The sequence below is a fragment of the Drosophila mojavensis genome, unplaced genomic scaffold (genome assembly GCF_018153725.1).
Source record: "Drosophila mojavensis isolate 15081-1352.22 unplaced genomic scaffold, ASM1815372v1 contig_183, whole genome shotgun sequence".
NCBI lineage: Eukaryota > Metazoa > Arthropoda > Insecta > Diptera > Drosophilidae > Drosophila > Drosophila mojavensis.
The window spans coordinates 8434-32916 of NW_025318719.1; the positions used below are offsets into that span (position 1 = coordinate 8434).

At 38.9% G+C, this 24483-nt stretch overlaps 3 long non-coding RNA genes across 3 annotated transcripts; all 3 read left to right on the forward strand.

Moving 5' to 3' along the window:
- The first annotated feature begins 1988 nt into the window (after positions 1-1988).
- LOC122756855 lies at positions 1989-2374 on the forward strand. The gene is made up of 2 exons (XR_006356709.1): positions 1989-2031; positions 2110-2374. It is a non-coding gene; the product is annotated as an uncharacterized LOC122756855 (long non-coding RNA).
- A 3368-nt stretch (positions 2375-5742) lies between these two features.
- LOC122756857 lies at positions 5743-6128 on the forward strand. The gene is made up of 2 exons (XR_006356711.1): positions 5743-5785; positions 5864-6128. It is a non-coding gene; the product is annotated as an uncharacterized LOC122756857 (long non-coding RNA).
- Positions 6129-18514: 12386 nt separating this feature from the next.
- Positions 18515-18900, forward strand: LOC122756856. Its single transcript, XR_006356710.1, has 2 exons — positions 18515-18557; positions 18636-18900. It is a non-coding gene; the product is annotated as an uncharacterized LOC122756856 (long non-coding RNA).
- Positions 18901-24483: the final 5583 nt, after the last annotated feature.

Below are 24483 nucleotides of genomic sequence, written 5' to 3' on the forward strand. Positions count from 1 at the left end.
TGCAGCCCATGCGTGTTTATGCGTGGTTGCTTGTGTGTGTATGTGTTTGTGTATGTGTGTGTGTATGTGTGTGTGTGTATGCGTTTGTGTATGTATGCGTGTGTGTGTGTATGTGTGTCTGTATGCGTGTGTGTGTATGTGTGTCTGTGTTTGCGTACGTGTGTGTGTGTGTGTGTGTGTTTCTTGTGTAAGCTGAAAGTCGCGAAAAAGTATTGAAATATCTATTGCTCCAAGGGTTCAGGGGATCTCGTAGTCGAGCAGTCTCGACTAGAGCTTTCTTACTTGTTTTTTCTCATTTCAGGTAAGCTTATTAGCATCTCTAGAGGCAGATAGAAGCATAGTAGATCTTCCTCGTCGAATTTTTGTCCGTTTTGCAGGTAAGTGTATATTTTAAATTTTTGCTAGTTCTTATATTGTTATTATACCCTGAACCCATTTTCAATGGGAAATCAGGGTATAATGGTTTTGTTGAAATGTATGTAACAGGCAGAAGGAGGCGTGGCAGACCCCACAAAGTATATATATTCTTGATCAGGGCGACGAGCTGAGTTGATTTGGCCCTGTCCGTCTGTCTGTCCGTCTGTCCGTCCGTCCGTCCGTCCGTCTGTCCGTCTGTCCGTATGTATGAACGCGTCGATTTCAGAAGATATAAGAGCTAGAGACTTCAAATTTTTTTTTAAATGTTCGTAATTACAGCGCGCATATCAAGTTTATCATTAAAAATCGATTACTCATCCCGATCTTTTTTTATCGATAAAAAACCTTATCGAAAACCAGTTATAAAATTATATCTTCTACACCTTTATTGCTAGAGTCTCCAAATTTTTAATGTATGTTTATATGCAATTTATACAATTTCGGTTTTTGTTAAAATTTACCCCCCACCCTTAAATTCACCCCCTCACCATCACTTTTGTAAAAAGCGTATTTCAAATACTAGAGACTTGTGCTTTGGCAATTACATGCATATCCATGTCATAATCATAATCTAAAAGTTTCATGAAGATCGTACGTCCAACAAAAAGTTATTAAGCAATTAAGTTCTCATAGTAAGCGCTCACTGCCGCCCATGCGTGTTTATGCTTGTGTGTGTATATGTATGTAATTGTTTGTGTATGTGTGTGTGTGTGTATGTGTGTATGTATGTGTGTGTATGTATGCCTGTGTGTGCGTGTGTGTGTGTGTGTGTGTGTGCGTGTTTCTTGTGTAAGCTGAAAGACGCGAAAAATTATTGAAATAGCTATTACTCCAAGGGTTCAGGGGATCTCGTAGTCGAGTAGTCTCGACTAGAGCTTTCTTACTTGTTAATTAGATGATTTTAAAAATTTTTCTCATTGCAGGTAAGCTTATTAACACTCTAGGGGCAGATAGAAGCGTCGTCAATCATTCTCGTCGAATTTTTGTCCGTTTTGCAGGTAAGTGTATATTTTAAATTTTTGCTAGTTTTTATATTGTTATTAATTAGATGATTTTTTAATTTTTTTCATTGCAGGTAAGCTTACTAACATCTCTAGGGGCAGATAGAAGCGTCGTCAATCATCCTCGTCGAATTTTTTGGCCGCTTTGCAGGTAAGTGTATATTTTACATTTTTGCTAGTTTTAATATTGTCATTAATTAGATGATTTTTTTAATTTTTCTCATTGCAGGTAAGTTTATTAACATCTCTAGGGGCAGATAGGAACGTCATTAGTCATCCTCGTCGAGTTTTTGGCCGTTTTGCAGGTAAGTGTATATTTTAAATTTTTGCTAGTTTTAATATTGTTATTAATTAGATGATTTTTTTAATTTTTTTCATTGCAGGTAAGCTTACTAACATCTCTAGGGGCAGATAGAAGCGCCGTCAATCATCCTCGTCGAATTTTTGGCCGTTTTGCAGGTAAGTGTATATTTTACATTTTTGCTAGTTTTAATATTGTTATTAATTAGATGATTTTTTTAATTTTTTTCATTGCAGGTAAGCTTACTAACATCTCTAGGGGCAGATAGAAGCGTCGTCAATCATCCTCGTCGAATTTTTGGCCTTTTTGCAGGTAAGTGTATATTTTAAATTTTTGCTAGTTTTAATATTGTTATTAATTAGATGATTTTTTTAATTTTTCTCATTGCAGGTAAGCTTATTGGCATCACAAATGTTGATGTAAGCTACCTAGTACATTGCTACGCTCGTTGGCGTAGTTTTACTAGTAGTTGTGGAGCTGGTACGCCAGCTTGATGACATCATCGCTGAGACCGCCTCGCACTCGTCGCTGAGGTCCATCAGCTCTCGGAGGTCAACCTCTTCGCGCCTTGGAGTCCTCTGCTGCATTGGCTCACCTGCATCCATGACTTGTTTTTGTTTGTTTGACTTCAATAAAGTAATAACTATAGTCATAATTTGTTCAATTTGTTTCTCCAGCCTCTCGAACATGGCCTTGTTTTGTTCAAGTAGCTCTTCAAGGCTACTTGACTTGGCTTGCTCGTCCTTTAGCTTCTGTTGTAGCCTAGCCAAGTGCCTTGCTGCTGGATTACGTCTATTGGATGCGGTTGTTGTTGTTGTTGGGCGTTTCTCTTTGTGGTTTATTGAGTATCGCTGTGTGTTAGTGGTGCGGTTGGTGTGCTTTGTGATTGGTGTTTGGGGTTGCTGTTGTTGGTGGTGTCGTCGCGTCTGTCTTTGTCGTTGTAGTTGTCATTTGTCAGTTATATTTCAGTAAAACTAAGCTAGAAAGCAGCTGCAGAGAGTCTTCCCAGTGGTCAACTAAAGCTCAAATGCAACGGGCTCCAAATTTGAGTGCGATCTTTAATTTGAGTCTCAGTCGCCCTATATAAGGGGCAGCAGCTGCAGCATTTCTTCAGTCGTCCAGGCACGGTGGGGATCAGCAGATCATGCAGTCCAGTGAAGTGAAGTGAAGTGTATAACGGATCGACTGACCGACAGAAGTGACTGAGCAACAGATCGACAAAACGACAGAGCCACTGAACAACAGTACAACTGACCGACAGAGCGACAAAATGACCGAGTGACAGAGTGACAGAGCCACTGAACAACAGTACAACTGATTGACAGAGCAACGAAATGACCGACTGACAGAGCCACTGAACAACAGTACAACTGACTGACAGAGCGAAAAAATGACCGAGTTACAGAGTGACAGAGCCACTGAACCACAGTACAACTGATTGACAGAACAGCGAAATGACAGAGTGACAGAGCCACTGAACAACAGTACAACTAACTGACAGAGCGACGAAATGACAGAGTGACTGAGTCACTGAACAACAGTACAACTGACTGACAGAGCGACGAAATGACAGAGTGACAGAGCCACTGAACAACAGGATGACTGACTGACAGAGCGACGAAATGACAGAGTGACTGAGCCACTGAATCATTTGTCAGAAGCTAGAAAGCAGCAGCAGAGAGTCTTCCCAGTGGTCAACTAAAGCTCAAATGCAACGAGCTCAAAATTTGAGTGCGATCTTGAATTTGAGTCTCAGTCGCCCTATATAAAGGGCAGCAGCTGCAGCATTTCTTCAGTCGTCCAGGCACGGTGGGGATCAGCAGATCATGCAGTCCAGTGTTCTCGTGTTCTCCTCCGGCACACATGAGCGCAATTATATATAGTTTAAGTATTAGCTATTGCACAGAGTGCTTTTCGCAGCGCGCGCCCACCGGCAGCGAGGCGGACAGAACGGCAAGTCTGCGCACTCGAACAGTCAGCAGTGGAGTATGCGCCAGCCAATTGCCTGCCGTGAAGCGGCAGTTACAAATTCTCTCTTTCAGAATTTTCTTATACTTAATTCAAGTCATTACTTTCACGAAGCAACATATTTGAATTTAAATTACTGCATTTATCGCACTTTGATATCGATGTTGCTTGGCCCGATAACATATCGGATGCCCTAGTTGCTTTGTGTTTTGTGCTGCTTACGTTATGCTAATTTGCCTACAGCTTTCTAGTATTTTTTCCAGCATTTTTTAGCGTATTGACCTATCCGACAATGGTCACACGCAGGCGCCATGCAGAAGTGTGATATGTGAAATCAAATGACTACGAAACAAGACAAAACTGCAAGACTTAACGGCTAACATAAATACAATTTACATAGATTATTTACTAATTCTCTCTCTTTTTTTCTTCTCTTTTCAGGTAGTCGCTGGAATCCATGAGGGTCCAATTGGGATGGGGCATCGGGCTGCAGTTCTCATCTGCTGATCGTCGTCAAGTGTAGTGTGGAAGAGGGGGTGAAGAACAGCCAGTTCAGCTGTCTGACCCCCTCCCGTCTGTGGCGCCGACCAGTTGTTGCAGTGGGCATGGGTGAGTAAAGCATATGCATTAGCTTGCATACGCATAACTATTCTCACAATTATACATATCAAGAATCAAGTATGTACATTTGTGTGAATTGCAGTGAAGAAGAAATAGAAATATTTCATTAGTGGTGCAATAATAAAATAATATTATTTTGCTTTTGTTTTTGTTTGTTTGTTTTTGCAATAATAAAATGAAATTGTATATATATATATATTTTTTTTTTTTTTTTATATATTTCTTTTTTGCTTTATTTATTTTTTTTCCTTTTTATATTTTTTTTTTTTTTTTTTTCAATATTATTGACTTGCTGTTTTTATTTTTATTTTATTTGTTTTCTCATTTTTGATTTTTCTTGTTTCAGGGTCGTTAATTGGTAGTCTTCTGTGGATGCTTGGCCGTTTTGAAGATAAGTGCATTTTGTGTTTTTTTTTTCTGTTTTGTTGTTTGTTGTTTAAATTTGTTAATTTGTGAGTTTTTTTTTTCTCATTTCAGGTAAGCTTATTAGCATCTCTAGAGGCAGATAGAAGCATAGTAGATCATCCTCGTCGAATTTTTGTCCGTTTTGCAGGTAAGTGTATATTTTAAATTTTTGCTAGTTCTAATATTATTATTAATTAGATGATTTTTTTTAATTTTTCTCATTGCAGGAAAGTTTATTAACATCTCTAGGGGCAGATAGGAACGCCATTGGTCATCCTCGTCGAGTTTTTGGCCGTTTTGCAGGTAAGTGAATATTTTAAATTTTTGCTAGTTTTTATATTGTTATTAATTAGATGATATTTTTAATTTTTCTCATTGCAGGTAAGCTTATTAACATCTCTAGGGGCAGATAGAAGCGTCGTCAATCATCCTCGTCGAATTTTTGGCCGTTTTGCAGGTAAGTGTATATTTTACATTTTTGCTAGTTTTAATAATGTTATTAATTAGATGATTTTTTAATTTTTTTCATTGCAGGTAAGCTTACTAACATCTCTAGGGGCAGATAGAAGCGTCGTCAATCATCCTCGTCGAATTTTTGGCCGCTTTGCAGGTAAGTGTATATTTTACATTTTTGCTAGTTTTAATATTGTCATTAATTAGATGATTTTTTTAATTTTTCTCATTGCAGGTAAGCTTATGAACATCTCTAGGGGCAGATAGGAACGTCATTGGTCATCCTCGTCGAGTTTTTGGCCATTTTGCAGGTAAGTGTATATTTTAAATTTTTGCTAGTTTTAATATTGTTATTAATTAGATGATTTTTTTAATTTTTTTCATTGCAGGTAAGCTTACTAACATCTCTAGGGGCAGATAGAAGCGTCGTCAATCATCCTCGTCGAATTTTTGGCCGTTTTGCAGGTAAGTGTATATTTTAAATTTTTGCTAGTTTTAATATTGTCATTAATTAGATGATTTTTTTAATTTTTTTCATTGCAGGTAAGCTTACTAACATCTCTAGGGGCAGATAGAAGCGTCGTCAATCATCCTCGTCGAATTTTTGGCCTTTTTGCAGGTAAGTCTATATTTTAAATTTTTGCTAGTTTTAATATTGTTATTAATTAGATGATTTTTTTAATTTTTCTCATTGCAGGTAAGCTTATTGGCATCACAAATGTTGATGTAAGCTACCTAGTACATTGCTACGCTCGTTGGCGTAGTTTTACTAGTAGTTGTGGAGCTGGTACGCCAGCTTGATGACGTCATCGCTGACACCGCCTCGCACTCGTCGCTGAGGTCCATCAGCTCTCGGATGTCAACCTCTTCGCGCCTTGGAGTCCTCTGCTGCATTGGCTCACCTGCATCCATGACTTGTTTTTGTTTGTTTGACTTCAATAAAGTAATAACTATAGTCATAATTTGTTCAATTTGTTTCTCCAGCCTCTCGAACATGGCCTTGTTTTGTTCAAGTAGCTCTTCAAGGCTACTTGACTTGGCTTGCTCGTCCTTTAGCTTCTGTTGTAGCCTAGCCAAGTGCCTTGCTGCTGGATTACGTCCATTGGATGCGGTTGTTGTTGTTGTTGGGCGTTTCTCTTTGTGGTTTATTGAGTATCGCTATGTGTTAGTGGTGCGGTTGGTGGGCTTTGTGATTGGTGTTTGGGGTTGCTGTTGTTGGTGGTGTCGTCGCGTCTGTCTTTGTCGTTGTAGTTGTCATTTGTCAGTTATATTTCAGTAAAACTAAGCTAGAAAGCAGCTGCAGAGAGTCTTCCCAGTGGTCAACTAAAGCTCAAATGCAACGGGCTCCAAATTTGAGTGCGATCTTTAATTTGAGTCTCAGTCGCCCTATATAAAGGGCAGCAGCTGCAGCATTTCTTCGGTCGTCCAGGCACGGTGGGGATCAGCAGATCATGCAGTCCAGTGAAGTGAAGTGAAGTGTATAACGGATCGACTGACCGACAGAAGTGACTGAGCAACAGATCGACAAAACGACAGAGCCACTGAACAACAGTACAACTGACCGACAGAGCGACAAAATGACCGAGTGACAGAGTGACAGAGCCACTGAACAACAGTACAACTGATTGACAGAGCAACGAAATGACCGACTGACAGAGCCACTGAACAACAGTACAACTGACTGACAGAGCGAAAAAATGACCGAGTTACAGAGTGACAGAGCCACTGAACCACAGTACAACTGATTGACAGAACAGCGAAATGACAGAGTGACAGAGCCACTGAACAACAGTACAACTAACTGACAGAGCGACGAAATGACAGAGTGACTGAGTCACTGAACAACAGTACAACTGACTGACAGAGCGACGAAATGACAGAGTGACAGAGCCACTGAACAACAGGATGACTGACTGACAGAGCGACGAAATGACAGAGTGACTGAGCCACTGAATCATTTGTCAGAAGCTAGAAAGCAGCAGCAGAGAGTCTTCCCAGTGGTCAACTAAAGCTCAAATGCAACGAGCTCAAAATTTGAGTGCGATCTTGAATTTGAGTCTCAGTCGCCCTATATAAAGGGCAGCAGCTGCAGCATTTCTTCAGTCGTCCAGGCGCGGTGGGGATCAGCAGATCATGCAGTCCAGTGTTCTCGTGTTCTCCTCCGGCACACATGAGCGCAATTATATATAGTTTAAGTATTAGCTATTGCACAGAGTGCTTTTCGCGGCGCGCGCCCACCGGCAGCGAGGCGGACAGAACGGCAAGTCTGCGCACTCGAACAGTCAGCAGTGGAGTATGCGCCAGCCAATTGCCTGCCGTGAAGCGGCAGTTACAAATTCTCTCTTTCAGAATTCTCTTATACTTAATTCAAGTCATTACTTTCACGAAGCAACATATTTGAATTTAAATTACTGCATTTATCGCACTTTGATATCGATGTTGCTTGGCCCGATAACATATCGGATGCCCTAGTTGCTTTGTGTTTTGTGCTGCTTACGTTATGCTAATTTGCCTACAGCTTTCTAGTATTTTTTCCAGCATTTTTTAGCGTATTGACCTATCCGACAATGGTCACACGCAGGCGCCATGCAGAAGTGTGATATGTGAAATCAAATGACTACGAAACAAGACAAAACTGCAAGACTTAACGGCTAACATAAATACAATTTACATAGATTATTTACTAATTCTCTCTCTTTTTTTCTTCTCTTTTCAGGTAGTCGCTGGAATCCATGAGGGTCCAATTGGGATGGGGCATCGGGCTGCAGTTCTCATCTGCTGATCGTCGTCAAGTGTAGTGTGGAAGAGGGGTGAAGAACAGCCAGTTCAGCTGTCTGACCCCCTCCCGTCTGTGGCGCCGACCAGTTGTTGCAGTGGGCATGGGTGAGTAAAGCATATGCATTAGCTTGCATACGCATAACTATTCTCACAATTATACATATCAAGAATCAAGTATGTACATTTGTGTGAATTGCAGTGAAGAAGAAATAGAAATATTTCATTAGTGGTGCAATAATAAAATAATATTATTTTGCTTTGTTTTTGTTTGTTTGTTTTTGCAATAATAAAATGAAATTGTATATATATATATATTTTTTTTTCTTTTTTTTATATATTTCTTTTTTGCTTTATTTATTTTGTTTTCCTTTTTATATTTTTTTTTTTTTTTTTCAATATTATTGACTTGCTGTTTTTATACCCTGAACCCATTTTCAATGGGAAATCAGGGTATAATGGTTTTGTTGAAATGTATGTAACAGGGAGAAGGAGGCGTGGCAGACCCCACAAAGTATATATATTCTTGATCAGGGTGACGAGCTGAGTTGATTTGGCCCTGTCCGTCTGTCTGTCCGTCTGTCCGTCTGTCCGTATGTATGAACGCGTCGATTTCAGAAGATATAAGAGCTAGAGACTTCAAATTTTTTTTAAAATGTCCGTAATTACAGCGCGCATATCAAGTTTATCATTAAAAATCGATAACTCATCTCGATCTTTTTTTATCGATAAAAAACCCTTATCGAAACCCAGTTATAAAATTATATCTTCTACACCTTTATTGCTAGAGTCTCCAAATTTTTAATGTATGCTTATATGCCATTTATACAATTTCGGTTTTTGTTGAAATTTACCCCCCACCACTAAATTCACCCCCTCACCGTCACTTTTGTAAAAAGCGTATTTCAAATACTAGAGACTTGTGCTTTGGCAATTACATGCATATTCATGTTATAATCATAATCTAAAAGTTTCATGAAGATCGTACGTCCATAAAAAAAAGTTATTAAACAATTAAGTTCTCATAGTAAGCGCACACTGCAGCCCATGCGTGTTTATGCGTGGTTGCTTGTATGTGTATGTGTGTGTGTGTGTGTGTGTGTGTGTGTGTGTGTTTATGTGTGTGTGTGTGTATGCGTTTGTGTCTGTATGTATGTGTGTGTGTGTGTATGTGTGTCTGTATGCGTGTGTGTGTATGTATACCTGTGTGTGCGTACGTGCGTGGGTGTGTGTGTGTGCGTGTTTTTTGTGTAAGCTGAAAGTCGCGAAAAAGTATTGAAATATCTATTGCTCCAAGGGTTCAGGGGATCTCGTAGTCGAGCAGTCTCGACTAGAGCTTTCTTACTTGTTATTTTTATTTTATTTGTTTTCTCATTTTTGATTTTTCTTGTTTCAGGGTCGTTAATTGGTAGTCTTCTGTGGATGCTTGGCCGTTTTGAAGATAAGTGCATTTTTGTGTTTTTTTTCTGTTTTGTTGTTTGTTGTTTAAATTTGTTAATTTGTGAGTTCTTTTTTTTCTCATTTCAGGTAAGCTTATTAGCATCTCTAGAGGCAGATAGAAGCATAGTAGATCATCCTCGTCGAATTTTTGTCCGTTTTGCAGGTAAGTGTATATTTTAAATTTTTGCTAGTTCTTATATTGTTATTAATTAGATGATTTTTAAAATTTTTCTCATTGCAGGTAAGCTTATTAACACTCTAGGGGCAGATAGAAGCGTCGTCAATCATTCTCGTCGAATTTTTGTCCGTTTTGCAGGTAAGTGTATATTTTAAATTTTTGCTAGTTCTAATATTGTTATTAATTAGATGATTTTTTTAATTTTTCTCATTGCAGGAAAGTTTATTAACATCTCTAGGGGCAGATAGGAGCGCCATTGGTCATCCTCGTCGAGTTTTTGGCCGTTTTGCAGGTAAGTGTATATTTTAAATTTTTGCTAGTTTTAATAATGTTATTAATTAGATGATATTTTTAATTTTTCTCATTGCAGGTAAGCTTATTAACATCTCTAGGGGCAGATAGAAGCGTCGTCAATCATCCTCGTCGAATTTTTGGCCGTTTTGCAGGTAAGTGTATATTTTAAATTTTTGCTAGTTTTAATATTGTCATTAATTAGATGATTTTTTTAATTTTTCTCATTGCAGGTAAGTTTATTAACATCTCTAGGGGCAGATAGGAACGCCATTGGTCATCCTCGTCGAGTTTTTGGCCGTTTTGCAGGTAAGTGTATATTTTAAATTTTTGCTAGTTTTAATATTGTCATTAATTAGATGATTTTTTTAATTTTTCTCATTGCAGGTAAGTTTATTAACATCTCTAGGGGCAGATAGGAACGCCATTGGTCATCCTCGTCGAGTTTTTGGCCGTTTTGCAGGTAAGTGTATATTTTAAATTTTTGCTAGTTTTTATATTGTTATTAATTAGATGATATTTTTAATTTTTCTCATTGCAGGTAAGCTTATTAACATCTCTAGGGGCAGATAGAAGCGTCGTCAATCATCCTCGTCGAATTTTTGGCCGTTTTGCAGGTAAGTGTATATTTTAAATTTTTGCTAGTTTTAATATTGTTATTAATTAGATGATTTTTTTAATTTTTCTAATTGCAGGAAAGTTTATTAACATCTCTAGGGGCAGATAGGAACGTCATTGGTCATCCTCGTTGAGTTTTTTGGCCGTTTTGCAGGTAAGTGTATATTTTAAATTTTTGCTAGTTTTTAGATTATTATTAATTAGATGATTTTTTAAAATTTTTCTCATTGCAGGTAAGCTTATTAACATCTCTAGGGGCAGATAGAAGCGTCGTCAATCATCCTCGTCGAATTTTTGGCCGTTTTGCAGGTAAGTGTATATTTTAAATTTTTGCTAGATTTAATATTGTTATTAATTAGATGATTTTTAAAATTTTTCTCATTGCAGGTAAGCTTATTAACACTCTAGGGGCAGATAGAAGCGTCGTCAATCATTCTCGTCGAATTTTTGGCCGTTTTGCAGGTAAGTGTATATTTTAAATTTTTGCTAGTTCTAATATTGTTATTAATTAGATGATTTTTTTAATTTTCTCATTGCAGGAAAGTTTATTAACATCTCTAGGGGCAGATAGGAACGCCATTGGTCATCCTCGTCGAGTTTTTTGGCCGTTTTGCAGGTAAGTGTATATTTTAAATTTTTGCTAGTTTTTATATTGTTATTAATTAGATGATATTTTTAATTTTTCTCATTGCAGGTAAGCTTATTAACATCTCTAGGGGCAGATAGAAGCGTCGTCAATCATCCTCGTCGAATTTTTGGCCGTTTTGCAGGTAAGTGTATATTTTAAATTTTTGCTAGATTTAATATTGTTATTAATTAGATGATTTTTTTAATTTTTCTCATTGCATGTAAGCTTATTGGCATCACAAATGTTGATGTAAGCTACCTAGTACATTGCTACGCTCGTTGGCGTAGTTTTACTAGTAGTTGTGGAGCTGGTACGCCAGCTTGATGACGTCATCGCTGAGACCGCCTCGCACTCGTCGCTGAGGTCCATCAGCTCTCGCAGGTCAACCTCTTCGCGCCTTGGAGTCCTCTGCTGCATTGGCTCACCTGCATCCATGACTTGTTTTTGTTTGTTTGACTTCAATAAAGTAATAACTATAGTCATAATTTGTTCAATTTGTTTCTCCAGCCTCTCGAACATGGCCTTGTTTTGTTCAAGTAGCTCTTCAAGGCTACTTGACTTGGCTTGCTCGTCCTTTAGCTTCTGTTGTAGCCTAGCCAAGTGCCTTGCTGCTGGATTACGTCCATTGGATGCGGTTGTTATTGTTGTTGGGCGTTTCTCTTTGTGGTTTATTGAGTATCGCTGTGTGTTAGTGGTGCGGTTGGTGGGCTTTGTGATTGGTGTTTGGGGTTGCTGTTGTTGGTGGTGTCGTCGCGTCTGTCTTTGTCGTTGTAGTTGTCATTTGTCAGTTATATTTCAGTAAAACTAAGCTAGAAAGCAGCTGCAGAGAGTCTTCCCAGTGGTCAACTAAAGCTCAAATGCAACGGGCTCCAAATTTGAGTGCGATCTTTAATTTGAGTCTCAGTCGCCCTATATAAAGGGCAGCAGCTGCAGCATTTCTTCAGTCGTCCAGGCACGGTGGGGATCAGCAGATCATGCAGTCCAGTGTTCTCGTGTTCTCCTCCGGCACACATGAGCGCAATTATATATAGTTTAAGTATTAGCTATTGCACAGAGTGCTTTTCGCGGCGCGCGCCCACCGGCAGCGAGGCGGACAGAACGGCAAGTCTGCGCACTCGAATAGTCAGCAGTGGAGTATGCGCCAGCCAATTGCCTGCCGTGAAGCGGCAGTTACAAATTCTCTCTTTCAGAATTCTCTTATACTTAATTCAAGTCATTACTTTCACGAAGCAACATATTTGAATTTAAATTACTGCATTTATCGCACTTTGATATCGATGTTGCTTGGCCCGATAACATATCGGATGCCCTAGTTGCTTTGTGTTTTGTGCTGCTTACGTTATGCTAATTTGCCTACAGTTTTCTAGTATTTTTTTTCAGCATTTTTTAGCGTATTGACCTATCCGACAATGGTCACACGCAGGCGCCATGTAGAAGTGTGATATGTGAAATCAAATGACTACGAAACAAGACAAAACTGCAAGACTTAACGGCTAACATAAATACAATTTACATAGATTATTTACTAATTCTCTCTCTTTTTTTCTTCTCTTTTCAGGTAATCGCTGGAATCCATGAGGGTCCAATTGGGATGGGGCATCGGGCTGCAGTTCTCATCTGCTGATCGTCGTCAAGTGTAGTGTGGAAGAGGGGTGAAGAACAGCCAGTCCAGCTGTCTGACCCCCTCCCGTCTGTGGCGCCGACCAGTTGTTGCAGTGGGCATGGGTGAGTAAAGCATATGCATTAGCTTGCATACGCATAACTATTCTCACAATTATACATATCAAGAATCAAGTATGTACATTTGTGTGAATTGCAGTGAAGAAGAAATAGAAATATTTCATTAGTGGTGCAATAATAAAATAATATTATTATACCCTGAACCCATTTTCAATGGGAAATCAGGGTATAATGGTTTTGTTGAAATGTATGTAACAGGGAGAAGGAGGCGTGGCAGACCCCACAAAGTATATATATTCTTGATCAGGGTGACGAGCTGAGTTGATTTGGCCCTGTCCGTCTGTCTGTCCGTCTGTCCGTCTGTCCGTCTGTCCGTATGTATGAACGCGTCGATTTCAGAAGATATAAGAGCTAGAGACTTCAAATTTTTTTTTTAAATGTCCGTAATTACAGCGCGCATATCAAGTTTATCATTAAAAATCGATAACTCATCTCGATCTTTTTTATCGATAAAAAAACCTTATCGAAACCCAGTTATAAAATTATATCTTCTACACCTTTATTGCTAGAGTCTCCAAATTTTTAATGTATGCTTATATGCAATTTATACAATTTCGATTTTTGTTAAAATTTACCCCCCACCTCTAAATTCACCCCCTCACCCTCACTTTTGTAATAAGCGTATTTCAAATACTAGAGACTTGTGCTTTGGCAATTACATGCATATTCATGTTATAATTATAATCTGAAAGTTTCATGAAGATCGTACGTCCATAAAAAAAGTTATTAAACAATTAAGTTCTCATAGTAAGCGCACACTGCAGCCCATGCGTGTTTATGCGTGGTTGCTTGTGTGTGTATGTGTTTGTGTATGTGTGTGTGTATGTCTGTGTATGCGTTTGTGTATTTATGCGTGTGTGTGTGTATGTGTGTCTGTATGCGTGTGTATGCCTGTGTGTGCGTACGTGCGTGTGTGTGTGTGTGTGTGCGTGTTTCTTATGTAAACTGAAAGTCGCGAAAAATTATTGAAATATCTATTGCTCCAAGGGTTCAGGGGATCTCGTAGTCGAGCAGTCTCGACTAGAGCTTTCTTACTTGTTTTGCTTTGTTTTTGTTTGTTTGTTTTTGCAATAATAAAATGAAATTGTATATATATATATATATTTTTTTTTTCTTTTTATACCCTGAACCCATTTTCAATGGGAAATCAGGGTATAATGGTTCTGTTGAAATGTATGTAACAGGCAGAAGGAGGCGTGGCAGACCCCACAAAGTATATATATTCTTGATCAGGGTGACGAGCTGAGTTGATTTGGCCCTGTCCGTCTGTCTGTCCGTCTGTCCGTCTGTCCGTATGTATGAACGCGTCGATTTCAGAAGATATAAGAGCTAGAGACTTCAAATTTTTTTTTAAATGTCCGTAATTACAGCGCGCATATCAAGTTTATCATTAAAAATCGATAACTCATCTCGATCTTTTTTTATCGATAAAAAACCTTATCGAAACCCAGTTATAAAATTATATCTTCTACACCTTTATTGCTAGAGTCTCCAAATTTTTAATGTATGCTTATATGCAATTTATACAATTTCGGTTTTTTGTTAAAATTTACCCCCCACCTCTAAATTCACCCCCTCACCCTCACTTTTGTAAAAAGCGTATTTCAAATACTAGAGACTTGTGCTTTGGCAATTACATGCATATTCATGTTATAATCATAATCTAAAAGTTTCATGAAGATCGTACGTCCATAAAAAAAGTTATTAAACAATTAAGTTCTCATATGTTAGCGCACACTGCAGCCCATGCGTGTTTATGCGTGGTTGCTTGTATGTGTATGTGTGTGTGTGTGTGTGTGTGTGTATGCGTTTGTGTCTGTATGCGTGTGTGTGTGTATGTGTGTCTTTATGCGTGTGTGTGTATGTTTACCTGTGTACGTGGTGTGTGTGTGTGTGTGCGTGTTTCTTGTGTAAGCTGAAAGTCGCGAAAAGTATTGAAATATCTATTGCTCCAAGGGTTCAGGGGATCTCGTAGTCGAGCAGTCTCGACTAGAGTTCTTTTTACTTTGTTTTTATACGCTGAACCCATTTTCAATGGGAAATCAGGGTATAATGGTTTTGTTGAAATGTATGTAACAGGGAGAAGGAGGCGTGGCAGACCCCACAAAGTATATATATTCTTGATCAGGGTGACGAGCTGAGTTGATTTGGCCCTGTCCGTCTGTCTGTCCGTCTGTCCGTCTGTCCGTCTGTCCGTATGTATGAACGCGTCGATTTCAGAAGATATAAGAGCTAGAGACTTCAAATTTTTTTTTAAATGTCCGTAATTACAGCGCGCATATCAAGTTTATCATTAAAAATCGATAACTCATCCCGATCTTTTTTATCGATAAAAACCTTATCGAAACCCAGTTATAAAATTATATCATCTACACCTTTATTGCTAGAGTCTCCAAATTTTTAATGTATGCTTATATGCAATTTATACAATTTCGGTTTTTGTTAAAATTTACCCCCCACCTCTAAATTCACCCCCTCACCCTCACTTTTGTAAAAAGCGTATTTCAAATACTAGAGACTTGTGCTTTGGCAAGTACATGCATATTCATGTTATAATCATAATCTAAAAGTTTCATGAAGATCGTACGTCCATAAAAAAAGTTATTAAACAATTAAGTTCTCATAGTAAGCGCACACTGCAGCCCATGCGTGTTTATGCGTGGTTGCTTGTATGTGTATGTGTGTGTGTATGTGTGTGTGTGTATGCGTTTGTGTCTGTATGCGTGTGTGTGTGTATGTGTGTCTATATGCGTGTGTGTGTATGTTTACCTGTGTGTGCGTACGTGCGTGTGTGTGTGTGTGTGCGTGTTTCTTGTGTAAGCTGAAAGTCGCGAAAAAGTATTGAAATATCTATTGCTCCAAGGGTTCAGGGGATCTCGTAGTCGAGCAGTCTCGACTAGAGCTTTCTTACTTGTTTTTATTTTATTTTTTCTCATTTTTGTTTTTTCATGTTTCAGGGTCGTTAATTGGTAGTCTTCTGTGGATGCTTGGCCGTTTTGAAGATAAGTGCATTTTGTGTTTTTTTCTGTTTTGTTGTTTTGTTGTTTAAATTTGTTAATTTGTGAGTTCTTTTTTTACCCTGAACCCATTTTCAATGGGAAATCAGGGTATAATGGTTTTGTTGAAATGTATGTAACAGGCAGAAGGAGGCGTGGCAGACCCCACAAAATATATATATTCTTGATCAGGGCGACGAGCTGAGTTGATTTGGCCCTGTCCGTCTGTCTGTCCGTCTGTCCGTCTGTCCGTATGTATGAACGCGTCGATTTCAGAAGATATAAGAGCTAGAGACTTCAAATTTTTTTTAAAATGTCCGTAATTACAGCGCGCATATCAAGTTTATCATTAAAAATCGATAACTCATCTCGATCTTTTTTATCGATAAAAAACCTTATCGAAACCCAGTTATAAAATTATATCTTCTACACCTTTATTGCTAGAGACTCCAAATTTTTAATGTATGCTTATATGCCGTTTATACAATTTCGGTTTTTGTTAAAATTTACCCCCCACCTCTAAATTCTCCCCCTCACCCTCACTTTTGTAAAAAGCGTATTTCAAATACTAGAGACTTGTGCTTTGGCAATTACATGCATATTCATGTTATAATCATAATCTAAAAGTTTCATGAAGATCGTACGTCCATAAAAAAAGTTATTAAACAATTAAGTTCTCATAGTAAGCGCACACTGCAGCCCATGCGTGTTTATGCGTGGTTGCTTGTGTGTGTATGTTTTGTGTATGTGTGTGTGTATGTGTGTGTGTGTATGCGTTTGTGTATGTATGCTGTGTGTGTGTGTATGTGTGTCTGTATGCGTGTGTGTGTATGTGTGTCTGTGTTTGCGTACTGTGTGTGTGTGTGTGCGTGTTTCTTGTGTAAGCTGAAAGTCTCCGAAAAAGTATTGAAATATCTATTGTTTCAAGGGTTCAGGGGATCTCGTAGTCGAGCAGTCTCGACTAGAGCTTTTTTAATTTGTGAGTTCTTTTTTTTCTCATTTCAGGTAAGCTTATTAGCATCTCTAGAGGCAGATAGAAGCATAGTAGATCTTCCTCGTCGAATTTTTGTCCGTTTTGCAGGTAAGTGTATATTTTAAATTTTTGCTAGTTCTTATATTGTTATTATACCCTGAACCCATTTTCAATGGGAAATCAGGGTATAATGGTTTTGTTGAAATGTATGTAACAGGCAGAAGGAGGCGTGGCAGACCCCACAAAGTATATATATTCTTGATCAGGGCGACGAGCTGAGTTGATTTGGCCCTGTCCGTCTGTCTGTCCGTCTGTCCGTCCGTCCGTCTGTCCGTCTGTCCGTATGTATGAACGCGTCGATTTCAGAAGATATAAGAGCTAGAGACTTCAAATTTTTTTTTAAATGTTCGTAATTACAGCGCGCATATCAAGTTTATCATTAAAAATCGATTACTCATCCCGATCTTTTTTTATCGATAAAAAACCTTATCGAAAACCAGTTATAAAATTATATCTTCTACACCTTTATTGCTAGAGTCTCCAAATTTTTAATGTATGTTTATATGCAATTTATACAATTTCGGTTTTTGTTAAAATTTACCCCCCACCCTTAAATTCACCCCCCTCACCATCACTTTTGTAAAAAGCGTATTTCAAATACTAGAGACTTGTGCTTTGGCAATTACATGCATATCCATGTCATAATCATAATCTAAAAGTTTCATGAAGATCGTACGTCCACAAAAAAGTTATTAAGCAATTAAGTTCTCATAGTAAGCGCTCACTGCCGCCCATGCGTGTTTATGCTTGTGTGTGTATATGTATGTAATTGTTTGTGTAGTGTGTGTGTGTGTGTATGTGTGTATGTATGTGTGTGTATGTATGCCTGTGTGTGCGTGCGTGCGTGTGTGTGTGTGTGTGCGTGTTTCTTGTGTAAGCTGAAAGACGCGAAAAATTATTGAAATAGCTATTACTCCAAGGGTTCAGGGGATCTCGTAGTCGAGTAGTCTCGACTAGAGCTTTCTTACTTGTTAATTAGATGATTTTAAAAATTTTTCTCATTGCAGGTAAGCTTATTAACACTCTAGGGGCAGATAGAAGCGTCGTCAATCATTCTCGTCGAATTTTTGTCCGTTTTGCAGGTAAGTGTATATTTTAAATTTTTGCTAGTTTTTATATTGTTATTAATTAGATGATTTTTTAATTTTTTTCATTGCAGGTAAGCTTACTAACATCTCTAGGGGCAGATAGAAGCGTCGTCAATCATCCTCGTCGAATTTTTGGCCGCTTTGCAGGTAAGTGTATATTTTACATTTTTGCTAGTTTTAATATTGTCATTAATTAGATGATTTTTTTAATTTTTTCATTGCAGGTAAGTTTATTAACATCTCTAGGGGCAGATAGGAACGTCATTATCATCCTCGTCGAGTTTTTGGCCGTTTTGAGGTAAGTGTATATTTTAAATTTTTGCTAGTTTTTATATTGTTATTAATTAGATGATTTTTTAATTTTTTTCATTGCAGGTAAGCTTACTAACATCTCTAGGGGCAGATAGAAGCGTCGTCAATCATCCTCGTCGAATTTTTGTCCGTTTTGCAGGTAAGTGTATATTTTAAATTTTTGCTAGTTTTTATATTGTTATTAATTAGATGATTTTTTAATTTTTTTCATTGCAGGTAAGCTTACTAACATCTCTAGGGGCAGATAGAAGCGTCGTCAATCATCCTCGTCGAATTTTTGGCCTTTTTGCAGGTAAGTGTATATTTTAAATTTTTGCTAGTTTTAATATTGTTATTAATTAGATGATTTTTTTAATTTTTCTCATTGCAGGTAAGCTTATTGGCATCACAAATGTTGATGTAAGCTACCTAGTACATTGCTACGCTCGTTGGCGTAGTTTTACTAGTAGTTGTGGAGCTGGTACGCCAGCTTGATGACATCATCGCTGAGACCGCCTCGCACTCGTCGCTGAGGTCCATCAGCTCTCGGAGGTCAACCTCTTCGCGCCTTGGAGTCCTCTGCTGCATTGGCTCACCTGCATCCATGACTTGTTTTTGTTTGTTTGACTTCAATAAAGTAATAACTATAGTCATAATTTGTTCAATTTGTTTCTCCAGCCTCTCGAACATGGCCTTGTTTTGTTCAAGTAGCTCTTCAAGGCTACTTGACTTGGCTTGCTCGTCCTTTAGCTTCTGTTGTAGCCTAGCCAAGTGCCTTGCTGCTGGATTACGTCTATTGGATGCGGTTGTTGTTGTTGTTGGGCGTTTCTCTTTGTGGTTTATTGAGTATCGCTGTGTGTTAGTGGTGCGGTTGGTGTGCTTTGTGATTGGTGTTTGGGGTTGCTGTTGTTGGTGGTGTCGTCGCGTCTGTCTTTGTCGTTGTAGTTGTCATTTGTCAGTTATATTTCAGTAAAACTAAGCTAGAAAGCAGCTGCAGAGAGTCTTCCCAGTGGTCAACTAAAGCTCAAATGCAACGGGCTCCAAATTTGAGTGCGATCTTTAATTTGAGTCTCAGTCGCCCTATATAAGGGGCAGCAGCTGCAGCATTTCTTCAGTCGTCCAGGCACGGTGGGGATCAGCAGATCATGCAGTCCAGTGAAGTGAAGTGAAGTGTATAACGGATCGACTGACCGACAGAAGTGACTGAGCAACAGATCGACAAAACGACAGAGCCACTGAACAACAGTACAACTGACCGACAGAGCGACAAAATGACCGAGTGACAGAGTGACAGAGCCACTGAACAACAGTACAACTGATTGACAGAGCAACGAAATGACCGACTGACAGAGCCACTGAACAACAGTACAACTGACTGACAGAGCGAAAAAATGACCGAGTTACAGAGTGACAGAGCCACTGAACCACAGTACAACTGATTGACAGAACAGCGAAATGACAGAGTGACAGAGCCACTGAACAACAGTACAACTAACTGACAGAGCGACGAAATGACAGAGTGACTGAGTCACTGAACAACAGTACAACTGACTGACAGAGCGACGAAATGACAGAGTGACAGAGCCACTGAACAACAGGATGACTGACTGACAGAGCGACGAAATGACAGAGTGACTGAGCCACTGAATCATTTGTCAGAAGCTAGAAAGCAGCAGCAGAGAGTCTTCCCAGTGGTCAACTAAAGCTCAAATGCAACGAGCTCAAAATTTGAGTGCGATCTTGAATTTGAGTCTCAGTCGCCCTATATAAAGGGCAGCAGCTGCAGCATTTCTTCAGTCGTCCAGGCACGGTGGGGATCAGCAGATCATGCAGTCCAGTGTTCTCGTGTTCTCCTCCGGCACACATGAGCGCAATTATATATAGTTTAAGTATTAGCTATTGCACAGAGTGCTTTTCGCAGCGCGCGCCCACCGGCAGCGAGGCGGACAGAACGGCAAGTCTGCGCACTCGAACAGTCAGCAGTGGAGTATGCGCCAGCCAATTGCCTGCCGTGAAGCGGCAGTTACAAATTCTCTCTTTCAGAATTTTCTTATACTTAATTCAAGTCATTACTTTCACGAAGCAACATATTTGAATTTAAATTACTGCATTTATCGCACTTTGATATCGATGTTGCTTGGCCCGATAACATATCGGATGCCCTAGTTGCTTTGTGTTTTGTGCTGCTTACGTTATGCTAATTTGCCTACAGCTTTCTAGTATTTTTTTTCAGCATTTTTTAGCGTATTGACCTATCCGACAATGGTCACACGCAGGCGCCATGCAGAAGTGTGATATGTGAAATCAAATGACTACGAAACAAGACAAAACTGCAAGACTTAACGGCTAACATAAATACAATTTACATAGATTATTTACTAATTCTCTCTTTTTTTCTTCTCTTTTCAGGTAGTCGCTGGAATCCATGAGGGTCCAATTGGGATGGGGCATCGGGCTGCAGTTCTCATCTGCTGATCGTCGTCAAGTGTAGTGTGGAAGAGGGGTGAAGAACAGCCAGTTCAGCTGTCTGACCCCCTCCCGTCTGTGGCGCCGACCAGTTGTTGCAGTGGGCATGGGTGAGTAAAGCATATGCATTAGCTTGCATACGCATAACTATTCTCACAATTATACATATCAAGAATCAAGTATGTACATTTGTGTGAATTGCAGTGAAGAAGAAATAGAAATATTTCATTAGTGGTGCAATAATAAAATAATATTATTTTGCTTTGTTTTTGTTTGTTTGTTTTTGCAATAATAAAATGAAATTGTATATATATATATATTTTTTTTCTTTTTTTTATATATTTCTTTTTTGCTTTATTTATTTTTTTTCCTTTTTATATTTTTTGCTTTTTTTTTTCAATATTATTGACTTGCTGTTTTTATTTTTATTTTATTTGTTTTCTCATTTTTGATTTTTCTTGTTTCAGGGTCGTTAATTGGTAGTCTTCTGTGGATGCTTGGCCGTTTTAAAGATAAGTGCATTTTGTGTTTTTTTTTCTGTTTTGTTGTTTGTTGTTTAAATTTGTTAATTTGTGAGTTTTTTTTTTCTCATTTCAGGTAAGCTTATTAGCATCTCTAGAGGCAGATAGAAGCATAGTAGATCATCCTCGTCGAATTTTTGTCCGTTTTGCAGGTAAGTGTATATTTTAAATTTTTGCTAGTTCTAATATTATTATTAATTAGATGATTTTTTTAATTTTTCTCATTGCAGGAAAGTTTATTAACATCTCTAGGGGCAGATAGGAACGCCATTGGTCATCCTCGTCGAGTTTTTGGCCGTTTTGCAGGTAAGTGAATATTTTAAATTTTTGCTAGTTTTTATATTGTTATTAATTAGATGATACTTTTAATTTTTCTCATTGCAGGTAAGCTTATTAACATCTCTAGGGGCAGATAGAAGCGTCGTCAATCATCCTCGTCGAATTTTTGGCCGTTTTGCAGGTAAGTGTATATTTTACATTTTTGCTAGTTTTAATAATGTTATTAATTAGATGATTTTTTAATTTTTTTCATTGCAGGTAAGCTTACTAACATCTCTAGGGGCAGATAGAAGCGTCGTCAATCATCCTCGTCGAATTTTTTGGCCGCTTTGCAGGTAAGTGTATATTTTACATTTTTGCTAGTTTTAATATTGTCATTAATTAGATGATTTTTTTAATTTTTCTCATTGCAGGTAAGCTTATGAACATCTCTAGGGGCAGATAGGAACGTCATTGGTCATCCTCGTCGAGTTTTTGGCCATTTTGCAGGTAAGTGTATATTTTAAATTTTTGCTAGTTTTAATATTGTTATTAATTAGATGATTTTTTTAATTTTTTTCATTGCAGGTAAGCTTACTAACATCTCTAGGGGCAGATAGAAGCGTCGTCAATCATCCTCGTCGAATTTTTGGCCGTTTTGCAGGTAAGTGTATATTTTAAATTTTTGCTAGTTTTAATATTGTCATTAATTAGATGATTTTTTTAATTTTTTCATTGCAGGTAAGCTTACTAACATCTCTAGGGGCAGATAGAAGCGTCGTCAATCATCCTCGTCAAATGTTTGGCCTTTTTGCAGGTAAGTCTATATTTTAAATTTTTGCTAGTTTTAATATTGTTCTTAATTAGATGATTTTTTTAATTTTTCTCATTGCAGGTAAGCTTATTGGCATCACAAATGTTGATGTAAGCTACCTAGTACATTGCTACGCTCGTTGGCGTAGTTTTACTAGTAGTTGTGGAGCTGGTACGCCAGCTTGATGACGTCATCGCTGACACCGCCTCGCACTCGTCGCTGAGGTCCATCAGCTCTCGGAGGTCAACCTCTTCGCGCCTTGGAGTCCTCTGCTGCATTGGCTCACCTGCATCCATGACTTGTTTTTGTTTGTTTGACTTCAATAAAGTAATAACTATAGTTATAATTTGTTCAATTTGTTTCTCCAGCCTCTCGAACATGGCCTTGTTTTGTTCAAGTAGCTCTTCAAGGCTACTTGACTTGGCTTGCTCGTCCTTTAGCTTCTGTTGTAGCCTAGCCAAGTGCCTTGCTGCTGGATTACGTCCATTGGATGCGGTTGTTGTTGTTGTTGGGCGTTTCTCTTTGTGGTTTATTGAGTATCGCTATGTGTTAGTGGTGCGGTTGGTGGGCTTTGTGATTGGTGTTTGGGGTTGCTGTTGTTGGTGGTGTCGTCGCGTCTGTCTTTGTCGTTGTAGTTGTCATTTGTCAGTTATATTTCAGTAAAACTAAGCTAGAAAGCAGCTGCAGAGAGTCTTCCCAGTGGTCAACTAAAGCTCAAATGCAACGGGCTCCAAATTTGAGTGCGATCTTTAATTTGAGTCTCAGTCGCCCTATATAAAGGGCAGCAGCTGCAGCATTTCTTCGGTCGTCCAGGCACGGTGGGGATCAGCAGATCATGCAGTCCAGTGAAGTGAAGTGAAGTGTATAACGGATCGACTGACCGACAGAAGTGACTGAGCAACAGATCGACAAAACGACAGAGCCACTGAACAACAGTACAACTGACCGACAGAGCGACAAAATGACCGAGTGACAGAGTGACAGAGCCACTGAACAACAGTACAACTGATTGACAGAGCAACGAAATGACCGACTGACAGAGCCACTGAACAACAGTACAACTGACTGACAGAGCGAAAAAATGACCGAGTTACAGAGTGACAGAGCCACTGAACCACAGTACAACTGATTGACAGAACAGCGAAATGACAGAGTGACAGAGCCACTGAACAACAGTACAACTAACTGACAGAGCGACGAAATGACAGAGTGACTGAGTCACTGAACAACAGTACAACTGACTGACAGAGCGACGAAATGACAGAGTGACAGAGCCACTGAACAACAGGATGACTGACTGACAGAGCGACGAAATGACAGAGTGACTGAGCCACTGAATCATTTGTCAGAAGCTAGAAAGCAGCAGCAGAGAGTCTTCCCAGTGGTCAACTAAAGCTCAAATGCAACGAGCTCAAAATTTGAGTGCGATCTTGAATTTGAGTCTCAGTCGCCCTATATAAAGGGCAGCAGCTGCAGCATTTCTTCAGTCGTCCAGGCGCGGTGGGGATCAGCAGATCATGCAGTCCAGTGTTCTCGTGTTCTCCTCCGGCACACATGAGCGCAATTATATATACTTTAAGTATTAGCTATTGCACAGAGTGCTTTTCGCGGCGCGCGCCCACCGGCAGCGAGGCGGACAGAACGGCAAGTCTGCGCACTCGAACAGTCAGCAGTGGAGTATGCGCCAGCCAATTGCCTGCCGTGAAGCGGCAGTTACAAATTCTCTCTTTCAGAATTCTCTTATACTTAATTCAAGTCATTACTTTCACGAAGCAACATATTTGAATTTAAATTACTGCATTTATCGCACTTTGATATCGATGTTGCTTGGCCCGATAACATATCGGATGCCCTAGTTGCTTTGTGTTTTGTGCTGCTTACGTTATGCTAATTTGCCTACAGCTTTCTAGTATTTTTTTTCAGCATTTTTTAGCGTATTGACCTATCCGACAATGGTCACACGCAGGCGCCATGCAGAAGTGTGATATGTGAAATCAAATGACTACGAAACAAGACAAAACTGCAAGACTTAACGGCTAACATAAATACAATTTACATAGATTATTTACTAATTCTCTCTCTTTTTTTCTTCTCTTTTCAGGTAATCGCTGGAATCCATGAGGGTCCAATTGGGATGGGGCATCGGGCTGCAGTTCTCATCTGCTGATCGTCGTCAAGTG